Source organism: Protomyctophum parallelum, assembly GCF_964188405.1.
Source record: "Protomyctophum parallelum genome assembly, chromosome: 16".
In the NCBI taxonomy this organism is placed as follows: domain Eukaryota; kingdom Metazoa; phylum Chordata; class Actinopteri; order Myctophiformes; family Myctophidae; genus Protomyctophum; species Protomyctophum parallelum.
In genome coordinates this window covers 49,655,715-49,661,714 of record NC_139711.1, presented here as the reverse complement: position 1 = coordinate 49,661,714, position 6,000 = coordinate 49,655,715, and positions in this window count along the sequence as shown.

Below are 6,000 nucleotides of genomic sequence, written 5' to 3'. Positions count from 1 at the left end.
CAGAGACACATACACCCTTAATGATTGGACCTGGTCAGAGAAACATACACCCTTAATGATTGGACCTGGTCAGAGAAACATGCACCCTTAATGATTGGACCTGGTCAGAGACACATACACCCTTAATGATTGGACCTGGTCAGAGAAACATACACCCTTAATGATTGGACCTGGTCAGAGAAACATGCACCCTTAATGATTGGACCTGGTCAGAGAAACATGCACCCTTAATGATTGGACCTGGTCAGAGAAACATGCACCCTTAATGATTGGACCTGGTCAGAGAAACATGCACCCTTAATGATTGGACCTGGTCAGAGAAACATGCACCCTTAATGATTGGACCTGGTCAGAGACACATGCACCCTTAATGATTGGACCTGGTCAGAGACACATACACCCTTAATGATTGGACCTGGTCAGAGAAACATGCACCCTTAATGATTGGACCTGGTCAGAGAAACATACACCCTTAATGATTGGACCTGGTCAGAGACACATACACCCTTAATGATTGGACCTGGTCAGAGAAACATACACCCTTAATGATTGGACCTGGTCAGAGACACATACACCCTTAATGATTGGACCTGGTCAGAGACACATACACCCTTAATGATTGGACCTGGTCAGAGAAACATGCACCCTTAATGATTGGACCTGGTCAGAGAAACATACACCCTTAATGATTGGACCTGGTCAGAGAAACATGCACCGTTCATGTTTGGTTACAACACTCGCCGAACACTTTTATTAATAATGTGCATTCCTTCATCTTCCATCACACCTATTTTACACATTTGCATAAAACGCAGTCAACGTACGTTGACTACTGTTCTTCACTGAGGAAAACTGAATCAAAACTGAGCTTTTTTTTTAAGATTTGTTTACAAAAATGTTTAGATTTTCATTATCGTGAGAACGATGGCTTCCATTTTCGCATTGCAACTTTCCAGGACTAGAAGGCCTGCAGTTTTTATTAGCTTGTATTCCCCATCATTAATGTAAGTCGCTCTGGATTAAGAGTCTCTGCTAAATGCCTAAATTGTAAATTGTATGATGACTAAAACTGAGGCTAAATATATTGACAATTTTGTCAACAAATACAAACAAGGCTAACGCCAGGGCTCCACCAGGCGCGTTGCATCTCCGTCGCGTCCTGCTCGCGTCATGGTCTTGATCTGTGTGGCAGAACATAGAAGAATAATACGTCTCGGTTAATGACAGTCAGGTTCAACTGGCTGACTGGCTGACTGAAACCAGTCTGTGTCTCATAGGAGGGCTGTGGGCAGGTCAGAAACCAGTCTGTGTCTCATAGGAGGGCTGTGGGCAGGTCAGAAACCAGTGTGTGTCTCATAGGAGGGTTGTGGGCAGTTCAGAAACCAGTCTGTGTCTCATAGGAGGGCTGTGGGCGGTTCAGAAACCAGTCTGTGTCTCATAGGAGGGCTGTGGGCAGGTCAGAAACCAGTCTGTGTCTCATAGGAGGGCTGTGGGCAGGTCAGAAACCAGTCTGTGTCTCATAGGAGGGCTGTGGGCAGGTCAGAAACCAGTCTGTGTCTCATAGGAGGGCTGTGGGCAGGTCAGAAACCAGTCTGTGTCTCATAGGAGGGCTGTGGGCAGGTCAGAAACCAGTCTGTGTCTCATAGGAGGGCTGTGGGCAGGTCAGAAACCAGTCTGTGTCTCATAGGAGGGCTGTGGGCAGTTCAGAAACCAGTCTGGGTCTCATAGGAGGGCTGTGGGCAGGTCAGAAACCAGTCTGTGTCTCATAGGAGGGCTGTGGGCAGGTCAGAAACCAGTCTGTGTCTCATAGGAGGGCTGTGGGCAGGTCAGAAACCAGTCTGTGTCTCATAGGAGGGCTGTGGGCAGGTCAGAAACCAGTCTGTGTCTCATAGGAGGGCTGTGGGCAGGTCAGAAACCCAGTCCACCAGTGACCCGTCTGGACCTCTGCTCACCTCAGGGATCCCGGAGCCACAGGCGTACGGAGCGAACACTCTCACTAAGGACACGGCCAGGAAGGAGAACAGCAGAGCCCACAGGATGTACAGGAAGTAGTTGAGGAGGTACGACCCGGCTCCCTGGAGGAGGAAGATACAGAATACAGAATGATGTGGTTATGGTTATGGTTATGACCCCCCATCTGAAAACATGTAGTTCCAGGGACACCCCCCCCCCCACCAGGGGGGGGTTATGGTTATGACGCCCCATCTGAAAACATGTAGTTCCAGGGACACCCCCCCCCCCACCAGGGGGGGGTTATGGTTATGACCCCCCATCTGAAAACATGTAGTTCCAGGGACACCCCCCCCACCCCCCACCAGAAGCAAAGATTTGAGTTAAAAACATTCGCCCTGAAAGAATATATATTCAAAGATTTGTTCCACGTTTCCAAGATTTTTAAAAAATAGCAGAACTACAAGCTTGTAGATCTGCTATTCTTTTCAATAGCTAAAGCATAACATAATGCTATAAACACCAAAAGGGGTTCCCGCCCCAAAATGGCTTAAACTCCCAAACATGTGGGTACAGAATGCTGCTGACTGTGTTGCTGCGAGCTGGGTTTTCTGCACTCAGCGTTGCCGTTCTGAACGGGAGTGATCATTTAGTGGATTGTAGGTTTTGAACAAACCAACACTTAGTTACCACTTACGACCACGTTTATCCAGCCTGCCCCTCTGACTCCACTCCACTGTGGAGGTGGCTGGTAGCAGCCAGCTGAGTCATCGTGGTAGCCTGCCCTACATGTCACGCCAGACACACACACACACACACACACACACACACACACACACACAGTGTGTGTGTGTGTGTGTGTGTGTGTGTGTGTGTGTGTGTGTGTGTCACACACACACACACACACACACACACACACACACACAGAGTTGGTATATGGTGTTCTTGCTTACCTTCTGGACATGACGCTAGTATGTCGCAGGGACTAACCCCCCCCCAATCCAACCCTTGATGCTGAGCGTCAAGCAGGGACTGACCCCCCAATCCAACCCTTGATGCTGAGCGTCAAGCAGGGACTGACCCCCCAATCCAACCCTTGATGCTGAGTGTCAAGCAGGGACTGACCCCCCAATCCAACCCTTGATGCTGAGCGTCAAGCAGGGACTGACCGCCCAATCCAGCCCTTGATGCTGAGCGTCAAGCAGGGACTGACCCCCCAATCCAACCCTTGAGTGTCAAGCAGGGACTGACCCCCCAATCCAACCCTTGAGTGTCAAGCAGGGACTAACCCCCCCCAATCAGACCCTTGAGTGTCAAGCAGGGACTAACCCCCCCCAATCAGACCCTTGAGTGTCAAGCAGGGAGGCACTGGGTCCCATTTTTAGAGTCTTTGGTATGACCCGGCCGGGGATTAAACCCCGACCTCCCAGTCTCAGGACGGACACTCTAACCACAAGGCCACTGAGCTGGTTCAGTTCTATACCTACATTGATATTTGTAGTACGGCGGTGTCGTTCGCCAAAAAGAGCAGATCTACAAGCTAACAACGTGTCGAGGCTCGATGCATTTTAGCTTGAAGATCTGTTCCCCTTGCTTCTACCGCACCGCCCTCGGCCCTCCCCCTTTTAGCACTCTGTGCTCATATGCCGTGTGTGTCTGTTGTTCCCTCGCAGGCAGCACAGACTAGAGCGTCAGAGTGAACGCAGCATGATAGCGTCCCCGACACGTTTAATACTAAACTTATTTGTAAAGTTCGAACGCCAACTTTTAACCAAATGCGGGAGAAACACTGTTCACGGCTGCACGCACAAATAAAGAGTGCACGTGCGCACGCACATGACGGATTATTATCGGTCAAAACAATCCTTAGCGTCGCTTACAAAAGCATGTGTTGCACAGCATGAATGATATTAGTAATCACCGACCTGGCTGGATAAATATCAGTGGTCCATCCATTGTGTAACCTGCTTAACGAGCAGCGGTAGGCAGCCGAGTAAGTTACCAGCTTAGTAAATTAATAGTCTACCGTAGCTGTGTGTCAGATGTTCTGTCTGAAGCAGTCAAAGCCAAGGAGAATGTTACAATTTAATTCACAATCGATCATCTTGCCCAGCATCGAATATCACATGATAGAACAGCAGGATAAAAACGGATAGTCTGTCTATCCATCCATGCATCCATGAGCAACATAGATAGATAGCTATAGATAATAATTAAATTAAATTAATCTATCTATCTATCTATCTATCTATCTGCATTAAAAAAAAGTCTATCAGCATAAAAACAAATTGGTTATATAGATTGTATAAAAATAAACATAAAAATTATATCCTGATGAATATCAATATTTTGATAATTGCTGAAAAGATATTGTGATATAATATTTTGCCATATTGCCCGTCCCTACCTCATATCACTTTATTAAAGAAAAATCAAACCAGTGTGAACCAAGTGGTGCAACTCCCGTGCGTCCAGCAGGTGGCAGCCATGTCACATACTCCTCTCGTTCCATGCTCACACAGACACACACACAAACACGTCACACAGACACACACACAAACACGTACCGGGCATTGTAAGCTGGATGTAGAAGTGGTTTGCACCACTTAATAAAAATCACACCTGGGTGAAGTGAGGGACACTCTTTATCATCATACATCATCATGAATCATCTCGTACATCAGAATACCTAGCTGTGATTGGTTTAATAGCTGGTTTGCATATTATGTACATATGACATTTTCCTTTCAATGTCAATGGCATTTAATGTTTTGATGTTTAATTTACGTCATATTTAGTTTATCGTCAATGGCAAATCATGAGATGTGTGGGGACTAAAGCTAGGTATACCGGTATACATATGAGGGGCTAGCGCCCCTCAAAAACACATTATTTGATAACTTTTCATCGTGCTCCTAAAATAATTTGTGTGCTACTAGATTTTTCAACTTAGTCGCACACGTGCTACTTGGAAAAATGCTAAGCGCCAAGCCCTGGTCGTAATACCGGGCACCACAAAGGGTTAATCTGGCCTGTGAAGGAAGTCACATACATAGTTTATTATGTATAGTGTATGTATAGCTTCATCATATAGATATTCCACTGTTACCTTCTTAGCTTACGCATGTTTCATGATAGATGCTTTTATGTGATGTATTCCCATGCTTTTGTTCTTGCTTAAATGTAAATCGCTCTGGATTAAGAGCGTCTGCTAAATGCCTAAATTGTAAATTGTAAATTGTAAATTGAAGTCGGAAGAGGCCCGGATAAGTATGAAGAGTTATTTACAAATAGAGCCTAATGCCACAGCAGTGAGGGGAGCTGTCTGTGGTCCTGAAGTCATAAACTAGTCTCACAGTCTGCATAATCTAGTAGTCCCACAGCCATGGGGGATCTGTCTCTGGTGCTGAAAGTCATAAACTAGTCCCACAGCCATGGGGGAGCTGTCTCTGGTGCTGAAAGTCATAAACTAGGCCTACAGCCATGGGGGAGCTGTCTCTGGTGCTGAAAGTCATAAACTAGGCCTACAGCAGTAAACAGTCACTATTTTGGGAGGAACAATCACCAAAAATAACAAATTCTGACGCGTTGTGAGCTTGTAGATTTGCTATATTTGTTGAAGCGACTTGGTGTACTGTAGACTGAACAAGAACACGGCAAGTATAGTGCAAGTGACACTGATACATTCCAAAGTACTATCAAAATATTCTGAGGCATACACACACACACACACACACACACACACACACACACACACACACACACACACACACACACACACACACACACACACACACACACACACACACACACACACACACACACACACACACACACACACACACACGTTCATGTTGTGTCTACAATAATTTGAAAGTCCTGCATGACGGCAGAAGAGACTAACACAGTGACACACACACACTATGCCCACTTCACTTCAATGCGCTTCTGAGAGTACACAGGTGAAACAAATTAATGAACGAGTGACAGCTAACGAACAAGCTACACTGCAGCCAGCAAGCTCACAGAGACATTGGTAAGCATTGGTAA